Below are 19378 nucleotides of genomic sequence, written 5' to 3'. Positions count from 1 at the left end.
GGGATTCCAACAGGTTAAATCCGGATTTGGGCTCCAGATGGACGGGAAAGTGAGCGAGGGACGAGAAGGTGAGGGGACAGGGGGAGGTTTGTTGCTCTGGGTGGAGAGAGCCGACTGGAGCTGGCACAAAACGGGAAAGACCAAGATCCGTGGGGGTGAGTTTGAGGCTTCGGATTGGATTAGAAGAGGCAACTGGAGGCCGAGCGAGCGAGTGCGTTTGGGCGGGAGACCAAGGAAAAGGACATGTATGAGCTGGAGGGGAATCAGTAGCTGATAGTTTGGGAAAGCGAATGAACTGAGGGAACGGATGAGGAAATGGAGGATTCGATGCCGTGGGAGGAGAGGCTGGGATTCACAGGGAGAGACTGCAGGAGGGTGTTGGAGGAAATCTAATCTAAAGGTCCAGCTCACACAATCCAATTAATGAATTCAACCATTAATTTCTTTGGTTATTGGTGTCAATGAACTGTTCGTTGGTTACATAATGTGTTCAATAAATTTACTTTGCATATTCAACTAAAATTACATTAAAACACAATCATTGAATTCGCCTCGTTCTTTATTGAATAAAACTGACACATAGCTTCTGGAATACAATATCCCCATAATTCAAAGCGATAAAGAAATCACTGATCCTATTCTTTAAATACATTTCAATTATGTTTATGAATTCAATCAGTAAACAAGTAAAAGGAACATTCACATAAACAGAACTAGGAGCTGATAGTGATAAACACACCAGGAGAGAGTACAATAAAACTCTCACAATCTGACAACATCCTGATAAAAAATTCAAGTCACATTTCCACTTCATAATTGTACTGGAAGTTTCAACAGTTCATTCCGATGAATTATTCACACCGCTGCTGCTCTCTCTCTCTCTCCCCTCTTTCTCCTTCTCTGACTGTGTATCTCTCTCCTTGTCTCTCTTTTTCTATTGTTCCTTCTCCCCCTATCTCTCGTTTTCCTGCTCAGTTTCTTTCTCAATCGCTCCTCTCTATTTCTCCGCACTCTCTCTACTCTCTTCCTCAATGCCCCTTTTCACATCCGAGTAAATCCGAACATCCTGCGCCTGCTTTCCCTTCACCAGCCCCGTGTTCAAACGATTTTGTTCTTAGTGTCAGTTTGTTAAATGGTGAAGCCTCTGTGAACAGTTTAATGTTTCTACAGATCATCCAAATCTCCACCTGTTCACCTGCACTGTTCACTTCACCTACAATGCATGGAATAAACAGAATTGAAACCCTCTCCCAGACACACCTCACAATGTTTGAAATTCCTTCTCCTGTAATTACAAAGTACAGCGTTAGATGGCGGCATTGTTCAATTAACAAAACGCCAACATCACCGCTGCTGCTGAAAGTCTGCAGATAAATGGAAGGGCTCATGATTCCATCAGATAAAGTGCAAACTGATACAACATAACCTCAAAACATTGCATTTTACAGTGAATTCATCGACAGTGAAGCAGAGAATGAGATGTGAAAGAATCAGCAGCAAACTCATTTCAGTAGCCAGACATCTGAAGCGGTGTCAGATACACACACAATGAAATTATCTTTCATAACAGTGATAACCAATAAATACATTGAAATCCCTGTTAAACCGTACCATGTTATCGGGAAGGGAGGACATTGCGCCGCCTCCTTGTGACACCGAGACCGTGAGCTGTCTCATTATCAATCACTGAAAACACATTGATGAAAAAATATTCCAGGACAGGTTAGTTCCACAACATGAAACTGTTCACAGCTCCTGATGGTCTGAGACCAGCTCTTAGCCCAGACACCTGATTCCAATACATTCAGTACAGAGAATAATCCAGTAACAATGCCAGGGTTGGATATACAAGATCATAAGGCACACAATGCAGCTGCTATAAGACAACAATAGCAGAGACTTGGGACAATCGATCAACTGATAGAACAGAACAGTCCACTGTATAATACACGATGGGAGAAAAATAATGCCAAGTACAGCAGCAGAGTTAATACCGATTTAGACCATGAACAGCTGAGATAATGGCTTACCTGGAACTCCAACGGCTGCAAGGACAGGATAATAAATACATTCTATCTGATACATTATTGAATATCCCATTTCTGTGAGAAGCAGTAATGTCTGTTGGCCTGGAAACCGCAGCTCCGGCAGGCACTCTGTGTGGATTCATTACAGCGATCCCTGATTTATACAGGGGGTAAATCTCCACTGACACGGTTATACCCCTGATCATTGCTATTAGTTACAGTCATTTGAACAAACACATTTCTTCAGCAGCTTTGCCCAAATGTAAGTGATGACGTGGATATATCACAAACTTCTCAAAGTTCAGAACCTTGTCTTAATGAGACCTCTCTCAGGAATAAAGTTAAAAGCTGTGCTCAGAAAGGACTGGTCCAACAATGAGCGGCTCCATTTACAGTTTTCATATAATTGTATTGACCATGTTCACTCCTGCCGATTCATTTATAAATTTTACAGATTTCTCCACATTGTGCATTGAATCCAGGGACACAAGCAGAACCGTTTCACTCTGTTCCTGCAGTTTCCCAGTTACAATATGAATTTTGAGTCTCTGACACGAAGACAGTCTCTAAAAGAGACACCATCCTTTCAGGCAGTGCTTAACAACACTCCGTGTGAAAAATATTCTCATTTCCCCTCTAGTTGTTTTGACAATTATTTTAAACCTATGACCTCTGGTTAACAATCCAGTTGCCAGTGCAAACAGTTTCCCCTATTTGCTCGATAAAAAACCCTCATTATATCGAACACCTCGATTAGGTCTTCCCTTGACCCTCTCTGATCTAAGGAGAACAATCCCAGCTTCTCCAATCCCTCCACATAACAGAAGTCCCTCATCCCTGGCATCACCCAGGTAAATCTTCTCTGTACCCTGTCCAAGGCCTTGACATCCTTCTTAAAGTGTGGTGCCCAGTGTTGGACACAATACTCCAGCTGAGACCTAACCAGTGATTTGGAAAGGTTTAACATGACTTCCATATTTGTGTATTCAATGCCCTTATTTACAAACGCATGCATCCGATACGCTTGCTTAACCGCCTTATCAACTTGCCCTGCAACTTTCAAAGATTTGTGAATTTGCGCTACCAGGACCCTCTGCTCTTCCACCACCCCCAAAATAGTACATTGAGTTGCATCGAAACTACAGCACTGAAACAGACCATTCGGCCCAATTGATTAATGCCAGCCTTTATGCTCCACATGAGCCTCCTCCCTCCCATAATCTAACCCGACCAGGATACCCTATTCCTTTCTCCCTCTTGTGCTTATCTAGCTTCACCTTAAATGCATCTACGTTATTTGCCTCAACTATGTGATGGCGTATTCCACATTCTTACCACTCTTTGGGTGAAGAAGTTTCTCCTGAATACCGCATTGGATTTATTAGTGACTGTTTTATATTTATGACCTCTAACTATGGTCTCCCTCACAAGTGGAAACATTTTCTCTACGTCTACTCTATCAAAACCTATCATTAACTTGAAGACCTCTGTCAGGTCACCCCTCAGTCTTCTCTTTTCTAGAGTAAAGAGATCCATCCTGTTCAGCCTTTCCTGATAAGGATAACCTCTCAGTTCTGGTATCATCCTTGTGAATCATTGTTGCACCCTCTCCAATGCCTCTCTGTGCTTCCTATAATATGGAGCCCAGACTGTTTACAATAATGCAAGTGTGGCCTAACCAAGGCTCCGCACAAGTTTAACATAATTCTTTGATTATCAATTCTATCCCTCTAGAATTGAACCCCAGTGCTTGATTTGCCTTTTTTCTAACCTGCGTCACTACTTTTAGTGATTTGTGTATCTGTAGCCCAATAGTTTATTAAAATTTCAAACTATTCTTTATTTCATAAAATTTAAGAATACATACATTTCAATGTAAATGTCACAATTACCGTTCAAAACATTACAATACAGATCGTACAAGCTGTGACCTCATTATTACAATTCAACACACAGTACATATCTTCTAATACATGCTGTACAATACAAGGTGAAATGCCCTTACAACGTGGCCTTTCCCCATAGAGCCATCCCGTAGGCAGCACCTCGCTTCTGTGCGTCCCTCAGCACCAAATCCTGGACGTTGGAGAGTGCCAGTCGGCAACACTCGGTCATGGGCAGCTCCTTCAGCTGGAAGACCAACTGGTTTCGGGCGGACCAAAGGGCCTCCTTCACCGAGTTGATTGTCTTCCAGCAGCAGTTGATACCTGTCCCGGTGTGTATCCCGCGGAGCAGCTGTTGAGCACAGTGTCCTGTGTTACTAAGGTGTTGGGGATGAACCGGGGCAGATACCAACTCATGTCTCGCCACAAATTCTGCACAAAGGGGCAGCCCACCAGGACATGGACGATGCCCTCCTCCTCGCCGCAGCCTCAAGGGCAGCTTGCTGTGGTGCTGTGATTAGATCAGCGTTGGACGGACCACACTGGGAGATCCTTTCTCACCACCATCCAGGCTACATCCTGGCGCCTGTTGGTCAGTTCTGGCGACGAGACGATCTGCCAAATGGCATCGACCGTCTGGTCGGGGAACTGCCCGATCGGATCCACCCTTCCCTTTACTTGCAGGACTCCTAGAATGTTCCGTGCTGACCACTGTCTGACGGTCTTGTGGTCTTCAGGAACGTCCCCGACTGATCCAGCTCGACGGAACGTCCTGCATCTGCTCAGCCAGCGTGGCCAGACCCAGCCTTCTCAGTGTGGTGGACTGGTAGAAACTCAGCATGTAGTGACACTTGGTATTTTTATGTACTCGGGATCTACACATATCCCGAGGCAGCCACACACAAAAGTGGCCATCAGCATCAGAGCGGCGTTGGGGACACCCTGCCCCCTTTGCCTGGGGGCTTGTACATGGGTTCCCTGCGGACGTGTTCTACCTTGGACCTCCAGACAAAGTGGTGGATAGCTCTGGCGACTGTGACGGCGGATCAGCGGGGAATGGGCCAGACCCTGGCCACGTGGAGCAAAACTGCGAGTACCTCACACCTTATCACCAGGTTCCTGCCAGTTATGGAGAGGGAGCGCCCCATCCACATACCAAGCTTGTGTTTGGTGTTGGCGACCCGCTCCTCACAGTTCTTGGTGCAGGTCAGGGGTCCCTCGAACCAGATCCCCAGCACCTTCAGGTAGTCGGACCTGACGGTGAAGTGGAAAAGGGACCGGGCATCCCACCTGCTGAAGAACATGTCCTCACTCTTATTTCGTTCACTCTGGCACCCGAGGCCAGCTCAAAACGATGGCAGACGCCCACCAGCCTGTGTACCGACCGCTGATCGGAGCAGAAAACAGTGACATCGTCCATGTACAGGGAAGCTTTAATCTGAGAGCCTCCACTGGCTGGAATCGTCAACCTTCTGATACCTGTGTCCTTCCTGATGGATCTGGCAAACGGTTTCAAACAATATACGAACAAGTCCGTGGAGAGAGGACAACCCTGCCTGACTCTGGATCTCATCAGAAAGCTCTCTGACTCCAACCTGTTGATTCGGACTGCCCGATGGATGTCAACGTAGAGCAGTCGAATCGAATTGCGGATTCCCTCCCCAAAACCCATCATGTACGTCTGGGATATTCTGTCGAAGGCCTTCGCCTGATCCAGGCTGATGAGGCAGGTGTTCAACCCCCTGTCCTGCACAAGGGCGATCGTATCCCTGGGCGCCGCCAGGCTATCAGTGATCTTCCTGCCGGGTACAGTACAGGTCTGATCAGGGTGGATCACCTGTTCCAGAGCAGACTCGAGCCTGTGGGGGATGACCTTGGACAGAATCTTGCAGTCGACATTTCGGAAGGGAATGGGTTGCCAATCTTTGTAAATTCCCTTTGTCTCTCTCTCTCGCCTTCTGAACACCTTTGAGGATGAAGAAGCTCTTGATATTGGCTTTGATCATTTCCCACCGGTGCACCATGGAGTCGAAAAGGGGTTTCACGGTCCTCCAACCTGTTTAATCCCTCTTTCGTTCCTCGATGTTCTCCGTGGTCAACAGTCTCAAGTTCAGCTTCCAGATCCCCCTGCCCACCCTCTGGTCCACCTGCGATTGGCAGTCGGCCAGTAGGAGGCAGTGGTGAGAGAGGAACACCGGCTGGACGTCGATGGATCTGACCTTGAGCGTTGGGGACACAAATGGGAAGTCAATCCTGGACCGGAAGGACCCGTTTGGCCTGGACCACGTGTATCTTTGCGGTGCTCCACCTGAAGAGATGCTGAAGACGTTGCAATGCTGTTACTGTTGACTGGGTTCAGCACCTTGTCCGTCCGAGGCACTTAGTTTCACTCAATCCACATTATCTTATGTCAAGGTCCGACGCCGCAGTCGCCAGTTTATAAGATCGATTCAGACTCGACACCAATAGTTACGATTAATCCTTTATTGAATGTAAGCAACTATCAATACACACAATTTTTCAGGCCATATTATTACTCAGAAGGACATGATACTAACCTTTATGCTTGCTTTGGATTGAAGCTGTACCCTCGGGTGGCTGCTTATCCGTCTCTCTCTCTCTCGCCGTCTTGTCCTTCTATAAATTCAAATGTAAAACTAGAATTCTTTATACCGCTCATTTCATGCAAACTCTCCTTTATCTTTATTTGTTATTCACATTCCTTGACACCTATCAGAACTGCTCATGGTCTGTGCGGACTCAAGACCCCTATATCTCGACATGCTCAAGGTCCACATATTCTCAATTCATTCTCAACACATTCTTAACACATTCACAATGTCGTCTATTATCTTCTGCAAAATGCTTGAACCCTGCAGTGTAAACAGTTTCCAGCATCACGTCGCTCAGTCTGACCTTCTGAATTCTGGTTAAGTTTTAACTCGGCCATTTCATGATCCTCAGCGACTATCCTCCGATTCCCAGCGATCTGATGTTTATAAGCGGGTGCTGTTTATGCATTAAGATGCCTAATGTAAACGTGAGTGGTATCTCTGGTTTATATTTTGAAAACTCCTAATCTAAATGTATGCTTTATATGCTAAAAATGCCCAATCTTACACCAAGGTGTCTTTCGCCTCTCTCCCACCCGCCACCCACGGAAAGATGAATCATCTGAGGCTCCACAGCATTAAATTGTCTCGGAGCAAGACTTCATCTCACGGCCCCCTCAAGAGCTTAGCTCATAGCAGCCCCCGACTGACCGGAATGTGTGACGTTGCAATGTGGAGCGAACAATCGCAGTTCTCGGTCCTGTTTCTCGCTCTGTCATTCATACAACTCACTTTATGATTCAGAGGCTGGAGTTCAGCGGACAGGCGTTCAGACTACACAGAGGTAAGAATAGGTTGGATGTTAGGTGGTTCTTCATTTCCCAGCTATCAGTGAGTCTCTGGAATGCATTGCCGGCTGGTGTGGTGGGTGCTGACACTCTCTCTGCCTTCTTGAGGGATCTGGACCGGTTCTTGACTGGGACAGAAATCGCATCATATAGAAGGTGAGTGGTTTTACAGTTAACCTACACATGGTCACTGTCAGGTCCTGGACAGGTTTCGATCACCTGAAGATGTCGGGGAAGAATTTTCCAGAATTTTTTTTCTGGTTTGTAACCGCTCCCAGAAGATTACATGTTTCCGGTGGGCGGGGCGGAAGTATCCAGTCACGATGCTCCGGGCATGTGGGACAGGATTGATGAACCAGCTGGTCTTTTCCTGACCGTCATGTCCGTCAGTAACCTCAGCTCGTCAAGGTGTTTTTTGTGAAGTGATCTTTAAACACAAACTCACACCTGGCCCTTTAGAGTGAAATGAGACTCAATGCTCTCCGCGCCTCACCTTGCCCTCCTCTGAAGCTCAAGGACTCGAAATATTCTTGCCGGGCTCTGCTACAATGTGCCTGAGCATTTCTCGTGCCGTCTAACCGTAATCAAAGTGACGGATAACGGGAGCGTTCGAAAAATGCGTCCTGAAATAGGAAGGGTGGTTACAGCACGGTTCAAGGAGTCTCTCCCCACTTTCCCAGCCTTTCTTCTCAACTCCCCCTTTCTCATTGGACTAAGTGCCGAGGCCTGGTTTCTTCCGTTCACCCACAGTTGTATCAGGTCCGCAAACTTCACCTTTCATTGTCTGGTTGCAGCAGAAAACTAGACGATTTTAAGCCCAGTATACAAAGTGTCAGCACCCACCACACCAGCCGGCGATGCATTCCAGAGACTCACGACACTCTGGGAAATGAAGAACCGCCCAACATCCAGACGATTCTAACCTCTGTGTGGTCGAAACGCCGGTTCCCCGCTCCTCCCCAAACTTTGAAACTGGAAATAATCTATCACGTGGCAGACCCACAATGGGTGGTCTCATAAAATGAGGAGATTCAATTCTTCCTTCCTTGGTTAGCTGCTTGTTTCATCTGGGGATATAGCTCAGTGGTAGAGCGCATGCTTCGCATGTATGAGGTCCTGGGTTCAATCCCCAGCATCTCCAAATATATTTTGCATCAGAATTATGCACGGAAAGGCGAATCGCGCTTGCTGAGCGCAGCGAGTTCCAAATTCTGAGGCTCCACAAGCATCAAATTGTCTCGGAGCAGGACTTCATCTCACGGTCCCCTCAGCTCAGCTCACAGCAGCCGCCGACTGACCGGAATGTGTGACAGTGCAATGTCTAGCGAGCAGTCCCAGCTCTTGTTTGACACTGTGTCATTCATCCATCTCACTTTATGATTCCGAGGTAGGATGTCAGCCTCGTCACTGACTATTAGCAAGTGTATTTTTTTTATTTCCGCTGAAGTTTTTTTTGGAAAGTTCGAAGTAAAGAGGAGCTGAAATCCCGTGAACTGAAGCAGAGGTTGAACATGGTGAGCACCTGGAACGACTGGGCATCTGGTTGTCCGGGAGAGACAGAGCGGAAAGCCCACGTTTTTATTCTAAAGTTGAAGAGGCTTTGCTAAGGGGATGTAGCTCAATGGAAGAGCGCATTCTTTGCATGTATGAGGTCCCGGATTCAATCCCCGGCTTCTCCAAACGCTTTATATTTCGAATTTTGAAAAGACCCTCTTGTCCTCACCTCACCTTCACACACAAGGACAGGAAAGGGTTTCTTTTCCTCGAGAAAAACCGAACGCTCTGCACACGATAAAATTCAATGGAAGCACGCACGCGCCTTTGAAATGGCTCCCATCCCGGGGCTGGAGAGCGGGCCCAGTAATAATAACAGAGAAAATAGGATCACGAGTCGGACATTCGGCCCTTCGAACCTGCTCCGCCATTATATATGATCATGGCTGATCCTCTATCTCAATACCATATTCCCGCTCTCGCTCCATACGCTTTGATGCCTTCTGTGTGTCGAAATCTGTCTTTCTTAAATATATTCAATGACTTGGCCTCCACAGCCTTCTTTGATGGAGAATTCCACAGGTTCACTGCCCTCTGAGTGAAGAAATAGATTATTCCCAGTTTCACAGATTGGGGAGGAGCAGCGGACAGGCGTTCAGACTACACAGAGGTGGGAATAGGCTGGATGTTAGGCGGTTCTTCTTTTCCCAGAGAGTACTGAGTCTCTGGAATGCATTGCCGGCTGGTGTGGTGGGTGCTGACTCTTTGCCTTCTGGATGGATCTGGACCAGTTCTTGACTGGGGCAGAGATCGCATCATATAGAAGGTGAGTGGTTTTACAGTAAACCTACACATGGTCAGTGTGATCCAATGAACTCGATTCGATCGCCTGAAGGAGTCGGGGAGGAATTTCCCAGAATTTCCCCTCCTTATTGGCGCTGGATTTGTTTCTAGTTTGTCGCCGCTCCCAGGAGATTACATGATTCCGGTGGGTGGGGCGTGTGGTGTCAGTAGGAAGTGTCCATTCACGATGCTCCAGGCATGTGGGGCAGGATTGATGAACCAACTGGTCTTTTCCTGACCATCATGTCCGTCCGTAGCCCCAGATCGTCAAGGTGTTTTCAATGAAGTGATCTTTAAACACAAAACCACACCTGGGGCAAATCCTGCATCCGTCGATAGTGAAATTATCCTCAATGCTGTCTGTGTCTCACCTCACCCTCCTCTGAAGCTCAGGGACTCGAAATATTCTTGCCGGCCTCTGCTAAAATGTGCCTGAGGATTTCTAGTCCCGTCCAACCGTTGGAGCGTTCGAAAAATGTGCTCTGAAATTGGAAGGATGGTGACAGCACAGCCAAAGGAGACTCTCCCCCTCTCCCACCCTTTCTTCTCAATGCCCCCTTTCTCATTACTCTGAGTGCTGAGGCCTGGTTTCTTCCGTTCACCCACAATTATATCAGGTCCGCAAACTTCATATTAATTTTATGGTTGGAGTAGAAAAGGAGATGAATTGATCCCCCCAAAAAACCTTATGTGACCTCATAAAATGAAGGAGATCAGCTCTTCGTTGGAATGTGCTCTATTCTGGGGATGTAGCTCAGTGGGAGAGCGCGTGCTTTGCATGTATGAGGTCCTGGGTTCAATTCCCAGCATCTCCAAAGCTATTTTTTCACCAGAATTACCCACAGAAAGGCGAATCTTGATTTCGATGTTCCGCGAATTCCAACCTCTGAGGCTCCACAAGCATGAAATTGCCCCTGAGCAGGATTTCACCTCACGGTCTCCTCAGCAGCTCAGCTCACAGCAGCCGCCGATGGATCGGAATGTGTGACGGTGCAATGTCCAGCGAGCAGTTGGAAGAACAGCGACCTGAAACAGAAATGCTGGTCGGCACAGCCCGAGGAGACTCGCCTCTCCCCCAGACTTTCTTCGCAACGCTCCCTTTCTCATTTCTCTGAGTGACGAGACCTGGTTTCTTCTGTTTACCCAGCGGGTACGGTATTCTTGTGGTGAGTTTACTGGACTGGTAATCCAGAGGCCTGGACTAATAATCCCGCCACGGCAGCTGGGGAATTCAATTTCAATTAATTAAAAATTGAATTAATTGAATAAAATCTGGAATTAAAATACTAGTATCAGGTCCGCAGACCTCAGGTATCTCCTATGCTTAAAAGAGGAAATGCTTTTCAGCAGAGTAAATCCTCGGGTGACCTTAGGAAAGTGAGGCACTCAGTCCTTTCACACTTGGTTGGAGGTCGTTATTATCTGGTGTTGGAGCTCAGTGATAGACCGCATGCTTTGCGTGTATGAGGTCTCAGTTTCTATGCCCAAGCACTTTACCTTTTGAATTCTGGTCAGTCGGCGGCTGTTCTGAGCTGAGCTGCTGAGGGGACCGTGAGATGAAGTCCTGCTCCGGGACAATTTAATGTTTGTGGAGCCTCAGAAGTTGGAACTCACTGCGCTCAGAAAGCGAAATTCGCCTTTCCGTGCGTAATTCTGATGAAAAAATATTTTTGGAGAAGCTGGGGATTGAACCCAGGACCTCATACATGCGAAGCATGCGCTCTACCACTGAGCTACATCCCCAGATAAAATCAATAGCTACCCAAGGAAAGAAGAACTGATCGTTCTCATTTTATGAGCCCGTCCAAGGTGGGTCTGCCACGTGATAGATTATTTGCAGTTTCAAAGATTGGGGCGGAGCAGGGAACAGGCGTTTCGACGACACAGAGGTAAGAATCGTCTGGATGTCAGGCGGTTCTTCATTTCCCAGAGAGTAGTGAGACTCTGGAATGCATTGCCGGCTGGTGTGGTGGGTGCTGACTCTCTCTCTGCCTTCTGGAGGGATCTGGATCTGTTCTTAACTGGGGCAGAGATCGCATCATATAGAAGGTGAGTGGTTTTACACTTAACCTTCGCATGGTCACTGTCATGTCCTGGACTGGTTTCGATCGTCTGAAGATGTTGGGGAGGAATTTTCCAGAAATTGGCCCTGTATTTTTTTCTGGTTTCTCACCGCTCCCAGGAGATTACATGTTTCCAGTGGATGGGGCGGGTGGTGTCGGTAGGAAGTGTCCAGTCACGATGCTCCGGGCATGTGGGACAGGATTGATGAACCAGCTGGTCTTTTCCTGACCATCATGTCCGTCAGTAACCTCAGCTCGTCAAGGTGTTTTTTGTGAAGTGATCTTTAAACACAAACTCACACCTGGCCCTTTATAGTGAAATGAGACTCAATGCTGCCTGTGCCTCACCTTGCCCTCCTCTGAAGCGGGAGGACTCGAAATATTCTTGCCGGCCTCTGCTACAATGTGCCTGAGGATTTCTAGTCCCGTCCAACCGTAAGCAAAGTGACTGATAACGGGAGCGTTCAAAAAATGCATCCTGAAATAGGAAGGGTGGTTACAGCACGGTTCAAGGAGTCTCTCCCCACTTTCCCGGCCTTTCTTCTCAACTCCCCCTTTCTCATTAGACTAAGTGCCGAGGCCTGGTTTCTTCCGTTCACCCACAGTTGTATCAGGTCCGCAAACTTCATCTTTAATTGTCTGCTTGGAACAGAAAACTCGATGATTTTAAGCCAAGTATACAAAGTGTCAGCACCCACCAGACCAGCCGGCAATGCATTCCAGAGACTCGCGACACTCTGGGAAATAAAGAACCGCCTAACATCCAGAAGATTCTAACCTCTGTGTGGTCTGAACGCCTGTTCCCCGCTCCTCCCCAATCTTTGAAACTGGAAATAATCTATCACGTGGCAGACCCACCATGGGTGGTCTCATAAAATGAGGATAATCCGTTCTTCTTTCGTTGGGTAGCTATTTATTTCATCGGGGGATGTAGCTCAGTGGTAGAGCGCATGCTTCGCATGTATGAGGTCCTGGGTTCAATCCCCAGCATCTCCAAAAATATTTTTCATCAGAATTACGCACGGAAAGGCGAATCGCGCTTTCTGAGCTCAGCGAGTTCCAACTTCTGAGGCTCCACAAGCATTAAATTATCCCTGAGCAGGACTTCATCTCACGTTCCCCTCAGCAGCTCAGCTCATAACAGCCGCCGACTGACCGGAATATGTGACAGTGCAATGTCTAGCGAGCAGTCCCAGCTCTTGTTTGACGCTGTGTCATTCATCCATCTCACTTTATGATTCAGAGGTTGGATGTCAGCCTCGTCACTGACTATTGGCAATTGTATTTTTTTATTTCCGCTGACTTTTTTTTGGAAAGTTCAAAGTAAAGAGGAGCAGAAACCCCGTGAACTGAAACGGAGGTTCATCATTGTGAGCACGTGTGATGACTGGGCATCTCGTTGTCCGGGAGAGACGGAGCTGAAATCCCACTTGTTTATTTCTAAAGTGGAGCAGACTTTGCAGAGGGGATGTAGCTCAGTGGAAGAGCGCATGCTTTGCATGTGTGAGGTCCCGGGTTCAATCCCCGGCATTTCCAAATTATTTATGTTTGAAATTTTGAAAAGACCCTCTTGTCCTCACCTCACCTTCACACACAAGGACAGGAAAGGGTTTCTTCACCTCGAGAAAAGGCAAATGCTCTGCACAGGATAAAATTCAATGGAAGCGCGCACGCGCCTTTGAAATGGCTGCCGTCCTGGGGCTGGATTGCGTGCGGAGTTGTTAAAACATCGAAAATAGGATCACGAGTCGGCCATTCGGCCCTTCGAGCCTGCTCCGCCATTCAATCGGATCATGGCTGATCCGCTACCTCAATACCATAATTCCGCGCTCTCCCCATACCCCTTGATGCCTTGTGTGTGTCGAAATCTCTCGATCTGCTTCTTAAATATATTCAGTGACTTCGCCTCCATTTCTGTGGTAGAGAATTCCACAGGTTCACCACCATCCAGTTTCACAGATTGGGGAGGAGCAGCTGACAGGCGTTCAGACCACACAGAGGTAAAAATATTCTTAATGTTCGGTGATTCTTCTTTTCCCAGAGAGTAGTGAGTCTCTGGAATGCAATTCTGGCTGGTGTGGTGGGTGCTGACTCCCTCCGCGTTCTCGAGGGATCTGGGCCATTTCTTGACTGGGGCAGAGATCGCATCATATAGAAGGTGAGTGGTTTTACAGTTAACCTGCACATGGTCAGTGTGATCCACTGAACTCGATTCGATCGCCTGAGGGAGTCGGGGAGGAATTTCCCAGAATTCGCCCTCATTATCGGCTTTTGATTGTTTTTCTGATTTGTAACCGCTCCCAGGAGATTACATGTTTCCGGTGGGTGGGGCGGGTTTTGTTGGGAGGAAATGTCTGGTCACGATGCTCCAGGCATGTGGGGCAGGATTGATGAACCAACTGTTTTCCCGCCCGTCATGCCGGTCTATAACCCCAGATCGTCAAGGTGTTTTCAGTGAAGTGATCTTTAAACACAAACCTACACCTGGGGCAAGTCCTGCATCCGTCTATAGTGAAACGAGACGCGATACTCTCCAGGCCTTAAGTTGCCCTCCTCTGAAGCTCAAGGACTCGAAATATTCTTGCCGGCCTCTGCTACAATGTGCCTGAGCATTTCTCGTCCCGTCCAATCAGAAGCAAAGTGACTGATAACGTACGAAAATTGCGCCCTGGAATCGGAAGGATGGTTCCAGCACAGCCCATGGAGGCTCTCCCCCTCTCCCAGTCTTATTTCTCAACGCCCCCTTTCTCATTACTCTAAGTCTCTGAGTATATCAGGTCCGCATACCTCGGTATAGTTGTCTGCTTGGAGTACAAAAGGAGATGCTTTTCAACCCAGTAAATCCTCGGATGGCCTTAGGAAAGTGAGGCACTGAGTCCTTTTATATTTGGTTAGAGGTCTTCCCTATCTGGTGATGTAGCTCAGTGATAGATCGCGTGCTTCGCGTGTATGAGGTCCCGGGTTCTCTCTCCAAGCACTTTATGGTTCGAGTTTTGAATTCCGGTCAGTCGGCGGCTGCTATGAGCTGAGCAGCTGAGGGGACCGTGAGATGAAGTCCTGCTCCGGGACAATTGAATGTTTGTCTCAGAAGTTGGAACTCGCTTCCCTCTGAAAGCACGATTCATCTTTCTGTGGGACATTCTGGTGAAAATAAATGTTGGAGATGTTAGATATTGAACCCAGAAATATATACACGCAAAGCAGGCGCTATACCACTGAGCTACAACCCCGAATCCAATAGAACTATAACCAAGGGTATAAGGACTGAGTGTTCACTGTCTTAAGACCACCCAATGATTTACTGGGTTGAAAGTCATCTCCTCTTGTGCTCCCAGCGGACAACAGCCACCTAGAAACGTAGCAGACGGCTGGACGGGACTAGAAATTCTCAGGCACATTGTAGCAGAGGCCTGCAAGAATATTTCGAGCCCTTGAACTTCAGAGGAGAATAACGTGAGGAGCAGAGACATTGAGTCTCGTTTCACTAAAGACAGACGCAGCACATGCCCCAGGTGTGGGTTTGTGTGAAGATCGTTTCGTTGAAAACACCATGACGAGCTGGGGATGTGGACGAACATACGGAAATGACGGGCAGTAAAAGACCAGCTGGTCCATCAGGCCTGCCCCTCACTCGGGATTGCTGGAGCATCATTACTGACACTTACTCCCCCTCACCCGCCCGCAGCCGTGTAATCTCCTGGGAGAGGCAAAGATCCTGAGAAAAATCCAGGGCCTTTAAGGGATAGAATACACTGGAAAATTCCTCCCCGACCTCCTCAGGTGATCGAAACCAGTCCTGGAGATCACATGGATCGTACGGACACTAACTGTAAATCCTCTTACCTTTTATATATTGTGACCTCTGCCCCAGCCAAAAACCGGTCCAGCTCCCTGGAGAAGGCAGGCAGAGAGTCAGCATCGACCGCACCAGCCAGCAACGCATTCCAGAGGCTCACTACTCACTGGGAAAAGGAGAACCGCCTAAAATCCACCCTATTCCAACCTCTGCGTAGTCTAAACTCTTGTACCACGTCCTCCCCAATCTGTCGAAGTGGAATAATCTCTCACTGGGCCCGCAATCCAGCCCTGGGTTCGGAACCATTGATACGGTGCGTGCGCTCTTCCATTGAATGCTATCCTGTGCCGAGCATTAGGTTTTTCACGAGGTAACGGAAGTCTTGCCTGTCCTTGTGTTGAAAGGTGAGGCGAGTCCAAGAGGATCTTTTCACAATTGTAGCCAAAATTCGAAACATAAACCGTGAGCAGGATAGTAGCCGACTTCAGGAGTACATAGACAGGCTGACCAAATAGGCGGAGACATGGCAGTTGAAATTTAATGCGGATAAGAGTGAATTCATGCACTTTTGGAGGAACCACGTGTAGAGCCAGTAGCATCTAAATGGTACTATTTTGAGGGGGTGGAAGAGCAGTGGGACCTGGGGGTGTATATTCACCAATCTTTGAAGGTGACAGGGCAAGTTGATAAATGGTACTATTTTCAGTAGATCCAAGAGCAGAGGGGCCTGGGTGTGCATATTTACAAATCGTTGAAGGCGACAGGGCCAGTTGAACAGGCGGCTATGAAAGTGAATGGGACACTTGGCTTTCTAAATAGTGGCATTGAATACAAACACAAGGAAGTCACGCTGAACTGGTTAGGCCTCAGCTTGAGTGTTGTGTACAATTCTGGACAGTACACTTTAGGAAAGATGGAAAGGCCTTGGAGAGGGTACGGAGGAGCTTGATAAGGATGATGCCAGGGAAGAGGGACTTCCGTTATGTGGAGAGATTGGAGAATCTGGGTTTGTTCTCCTTGGAGCAGAGAAGCTTGAGGGGAGAACTAATAGAGGTATTCAAAATAATGAGGGGTTTGGGCAGCCAAAAAGGGAGAAACTGTTTCCACCGGCAAGTGGGTCAATAACCAAAGGACAGAGATTCAAAATAATTGGCAAAAGAACTGGAGGGGAAATGAGGAGAAATGTTTTCCCATCCTCGCTGGTAAAAACAAGCTGCTGGAACTTTTCACTCTCTCTCCTTTCCCTCTCTCTCTTTCCCATGGTTCAAACAAACTGTTGCTGCAGCATCTGAAGTTTACGACAGTTCCCCACAGACTTCAATTCAAAGCTCGGCAGCTGTCTTAACTTTAACCTCGCCGCTTACCTCAACGCAAGTACATCGTCTCAGTTAGACTTCTAAACAATCTGAAGCAATAATAAAACCTTTTGAACTTGTTCAATCTTCCCAGAATGCAGTCTTGAACAGTCAAGTCTAGCAATTCTGTGTTCCATCCTGTGTTGAACCAAACTCTGCTCCTTTAGCAAGTGAAAGATCCATATTGAAAAGTCCAAAATCCTTCACGAGGTAACCATATATTTAATCAAGTGTTCTATTATGAGCCTGAGCTCGTATCAGGCTTCTGTGTGGGGGAACACGTGGGCAACAGTGATGACACTACTATAAGGTTTCGATTGGCTGTTAGTAGCAAATGCACTGAAAATTTACAACTCATAGAAATAACTACTTGCATTTAAACAGCGCATTTAACCCCCCATAGATAAATAGACCAATCTGATTTACTGAGGTATAATCAGACAAATATGGAACTCCAGCTGAAGAAGGAGATATTAGGCGCCATGAGAAAATCATGACACAAGAGATGGCTTTCATGGAAGGTCTGAAAGAAGGAAAGGACTTGCCTTCATACAGCGCCTTTCAAGACCCCCAGACGTCCCAAAATGCTTTACAGTCAATGAAATGCACTTTGAAGTGTAGTCATTGTGGTAATGTGGGAAACGCGCCAGCAAATTTGCACACAGCAAGCTCATACAAACTGCAGTGAGATAAATGACCAGAAAATCGGTTTCAGTTATATTAGTTGAGGGATAAATATTGCCCAGGTCAATGGGGAGAACTCCTCTGTTTATTCTCGAATATTGCCGTGTGATCTTTTATATCTACATGAGAGGGCAGATAGGCCTTCCGTTCAACGTGTCTTACGTAAGTCGATATGTCCGACAGTGCAATGCTGCCTCAGTACTGCACTGTTGTGTCAGCTTGGATTATGTGTTCAAGTCTCTGGAGTGGGACTAAAACTCACAACTTTCGAACGCAGAAGTGAGACCGCTACCACTGAGCCACGTCTGATACCTGAAAGGGGTAGAGGGAGATGGAGGGGCAGAGGGAGGGCATTCTGGAGCGTGGATAAGGCTGAAGGCACGGCTGTCAACAGTAGGGCAAATGGACTGTGGATGCACAAGCGCCAGAGGTGGGGGAATGGAGTATTTTTCAGGGGCTGGAGGAGGTTACAGAGATAGGGAGGGGTGAGGCCCTAGTGGATTTAAGTGTAAGGAACAATAAAAATAAACTACAGGCTTAGGAGACTGGAAGCCAATGCAGTTCAGTAAGGATTGGGTGATTGGTGAGGGACTCATCAATCAAAAAGAGAGGGTTCGAGATGGAATCAGTGGCAAGGATGTGGAGATTGGGAGGGGGTCAAAGATCTTGACTTCACAATTTTTAACTGGAATAAATTATGGCTCCTCTAAAACAGAATGGTGCTATGACAACACAAAGACATTGGAAGGGTCAAGAGAGGCGGTGGTTTTGTCAGCGTAAATCTGAAAGCTGGTCCATGTCTGTGGACAATGTCACCAAAGGGCATCATGTGGATGAGGAAGAGGAGGGAGCAAAGGATTGAACCTTTAGATACATCAGAGATAACGGCGATAGGGTGGGAAGAGAAGCTTCTCCTGGCTATGATCAGATAGGTGAGTGGAACCAAGCGAGGGATGTCCCACCAAAAGAGGCCAATGATCGATGAATGAGGAGGTCACGGGTGGGTTTCCTGTAGGTGCGGAGGAGAGGGTGGAGATGGGGAGGGGTGGGCCATGGAGGGATTCAAACCCCAGTCTGAAAATGTTAAACTTTAGGCAATCGGGAACTGGGAGTCAGTGACGGTCCGTGGGGCCAAGCAGGACCTGGTGCTGGTTGGAAGGAGGAGGCTGAATGACCGGACAGGCGTGCATTGGAGGAATGGAGTCTGGAGGGTCAGAGACATTAATGAGGGTTTGAATGGCAATATGCTGAGGAAGGAATGGAGGCGGGTGAGGGAAGCACGGGGCCTTTGTGAAGGAGGTCAAATCGGGTCATGAGCTCAGCTCGGGGTTGCACGGGAGCAATTTTACTGCAGCCTTCAACCAATATAAAATAAACGGGTAAATATCTGCAGGAAAATAACGGAGAGAGGAATGGCAATGAAACTCGTTTAGTGATCCCTGATATCACGCACAGTCCTAAGCGTGACCTTGAACTGTCCCCGTGTCAGAGACTCAAAATACATATTTTAACTGGGAAACTTCAGGGACAGAGTGAAACGGGTCTGCTTTTGTCCTTGGATTCAGTGTAGACGCGGTGAAATCTGTAAAATTTATAAATGAATGGGCAGGAGTGAACATAGTCAATACAATTATATGAAAACTGTAAATGGAGCCGCTCATGATTGTTGGACCAGTCCTTTATGAGCACAGCTTTTAACTTTATTCCTGAGAGAGGTCTCATTAAGATAATGTGCTGGACTTTGAGATGTTTGTGATATATTCACGTCATTATTTACATTGGAGACAAAGCTGCTGATGTAATGTGTTTGTTCAGGTGACTGTAACTAATAGC

At 47.3% G+C, this 19378-nt stretch overlaps 5 non-coding genes across 5 annotated transcripts; 4 read left to right on the top strand and 1 right to left on the bottom strand.

Moving 5' to 3' along the window:
• Nucleotides 1-8379: 8379 nt before the first annotated feature.
• Nucleotides 8380-8451, top strand: trnaa-cgc (transfer RNA alanine (anticodon CGC)). Its single transcript has one exon. It is a non-coding gene; the product is annotated as a tRNA-Ala (tRNA).
• A 1939-nt stretch (nt 8452-10390) lies between these two features.
• trnaa-ugc (transfer RNA alanine (anticodon UGC)) lies at nt 10391-10462 on the top strand. The gene has a single exon. It is a non-coding gene; the product is annotated as a tRNA-Ala (tRNA).
• Nucleotides 10463-11318: 856 nt separating this feature from the next.
• trnaa-cgc (transfer RNA alanine (anticodon CGC)) lies at nt 11319-11390 on the bottom strand. The gene has a single exon. It is a non-coding gene; the product is annotated as a tRNA-Ala (tRNA).
• A 1244-nt stretch (nt 11391-12634) lies between these two features.
• Nucleotides 12635-12706, top strand: trnaa-cgc (transfer RNA alanine (anticodon CGC)). The gene has a single exon. It is a non-coding gene; the product is annotated as a tRNA-Ala (tRNA).
• A 468-nt stretch (nt 12707-13174) lies between these two features.
• On the top strand, nt 13175-13246 carry trnaa-ugc (transfer RNA alanine (anticodon UGC)). Its single transcript has one exon. It is a non-coding gene; the product is annotated as a tRNA-Ala (tRNA).
• Nucleotides 13247-19378: the final 6132 nt, after the last annotated feature.

Source organism: Heptranchias perlo, unplaced genomic scaffold, assembly GCF_035084215.1.
Source record: "Heptranchias perlo isolate sHepPer1 unplaced genomic scaffold, sHepPer1.hap1 HAP1_SCAFFOLD_70, whole genome shotgun sequence".
NCBI classification, from domain to species: Eukaryota; Metazoa; Chordata; class Chondrichthyes; order Hexanchiformes; family Hexanchidae; genus Heptranchias; species Heptranchias perlo.
The sequence above is the reverse complement of the archived record's forward strand: the minus strand, read 5'-3'. Positions and strand labels throughout refer to the sequence as shown.